The 2032-nt window shown below is 32.8% G+C and overlaps 1 long non-coding RNA gene across 1 annotated transcript; it reads right to left on the reverse strand.

Moving 5' to 3' along the window:
* Window positions 1-690: 690 nt before the first annotated feature.
* On the reverse strand, window positions 691-1597 carry LOC113296599. The gene is made up of 3 exons (XR_003333057.1): window positions 1534-1597; window positions 1249-1335; window positions 691-735 (listed from the first exon to the last, which is right to left on the reverse strand). It is a non-coding gene; the product is annotated as an uncharacterized LOC113296599 (long non-coding RNA).
* Between the last annotated feature and the right edge of the window lie 435 nt (window positions 1598-2032).

Raw genomic sequence — 2032 nt, forward strand, 5'->3', positions numbered from 1 at the left:
GCAGCTCGTGTAAACAGTTGATGAAGGTAATTAACAGAGAAATTAATTCACGATTTGGGATTTACCTATGAAGAAAGTGAAACTGTTTTCTTTTCTTCTCGGTCGGTAATTTTTAAGGGGTATCAATATCAAAAATTTCGAGTAATCTTCTGATTCTGGTATTAACTAAATTATAACTACCACAACCAACTATTGGGGGTACCGTATTTTCGAGGGGTATATAAAGGAACGCCCTATAAAAAAGAGAGAGAAGTAAAATACATATTTGACAACAAAAAATGACTAAAGTAGAAAAGAATCACAAACTAACCTCATCATCCTTTTAGTTTCTCAAGTAGTTGCTTTTCTTTTTCCTCCTTTTCTAATAAATTCTTCTTCTTCGTCAAAAAAAAAAAAAAAGTTTCTCAAGTAGTACTTTACATTTGCGTTCATTACTTGAAGTTGAACCACTTCCTTCCTCAGCAATTTTCACAATCATCTCAACCTAATTAATCAAAACAAAATCTTGAATAAATTACAAATTTAATCGAACAACTGGTACATAACCTAGAACTCAGTTTAAAACCCGTAAATATGATTATCTAGTAAATCCGTAAATCATATATATGCATTTGATGAAACTACTGGACGTTGATATAAAAAACGTCACACAGGGAAGTAATCGAACCTACTGCATGGAGAATGTCATACCCTAGGACGGTGAAGACCATATCAAGATGTGCCATCTCTAATTAACTGAAACCCACCGACAGAAAGAAAAAACAAAAACAAAAACAAATAAAACAGTTAAATGGATGGATATAACAGAGCTATGCCTGGATTCAAAAAAGAAGCTAAGCTAACAATTCAGAACCAACATGCGATTGAGCATCTAATTAACACCCCAATGAAATATGACTATATTTTTTTGAACCTCTCATTTTACACGCCAAACAATTAGAAGTGTCGGTATTTGTAATCCAAAAGCTATCACTACTCAATTAACATCAGTCTGTCGGATCCGCGTTCACGTCGGAGGGAGGTAATCAAGCTTTAAAAATTAAACATGTCTTCCTCTTAAGATTGTGTTCGGTATTAATCACCTATAGATATCTTGATTACAGTGAACCTTCAGAAAATTTGCTACAACTTGGAATGTGCAATAGCTATTCCAAGCAGAGAGAGACCAAGACCACAGCTTTATGCAGCGACATATTTATCCCTCAATGTGATCATATTGTGTTACTACATTAATGAAAGAGTAATTACCTTGGTAGTTTGATTGTATTTAACAACTTTGGTCTTCGGTAATAAAAATCTACATAAACAAACTTGGTTTGGGCAACATTAAATGATCTACAAAAGAGTAAAATAAATTAGTAATAATATTGGAATCTAAAAATTCACCGCAAATTAGATTAAGAACTCTTAGATGTTATTATTCATTAATCACAAATAAAACAGTGAACTAATAAGCCCGATTATTGACAAAACCACGATTAATTGATAAACAATCTACAACCTAAATTCAGAGATGCATGCAAGTAGAGTTACCTGAGAAGATTGAGAAACAAGAATTATTCCAAGATCATAAGGAAGCTTAGATTTCCTTGGTTTGATCAAACTTTTAACTGGAAAAGAAAATTATGATCGAATAGGTATCCTTTAAAAGGCTAGGGTTAGCCAGAATTAGAGTTAGTTATGGACACGGTTACTTTATGGTTAACTATAGTTTAGTGGGACGGCCATGATTTCTGTCGTCCAATATAACAGACGATCTCAGTCGCTCTCTGACCTAGATACATATACACCATCTTTCTTTAGAACATTGATATATATTTATGAAGTTACTAACTATTATTAGTATTGTCGTTAAAAAGATTATGTTACGTAATTATTGAAATAGTTTTCAAACAAAAAATCAAACTAAAGTTAAGTAATTATTGGATAGAGTTTACGAGTTTTCAGACAGACAGAAAGCGATTTTTGGTTGTCTACAAGCAGCGCATACCCATGATATTTTTCCTTGCTATTCCGATTGAGGGACTTGGAC

The sequence above is a fragment of the Papaver somniferum genome, chromosome 7, assembly GCF_003573695.1.
Source record: "Papaver somniferum cultivar HN1 chromosome 7, ASM357369v1, whole genome shotgun sequence".
Taxonomy (NCBI): domain Eukaryota; kingdom Viridiplantae; phylum Streptophyta; class Magnoliopsida; order Ranunculales; family Papaveraceae; genus Papaver; species Papaver somniferum.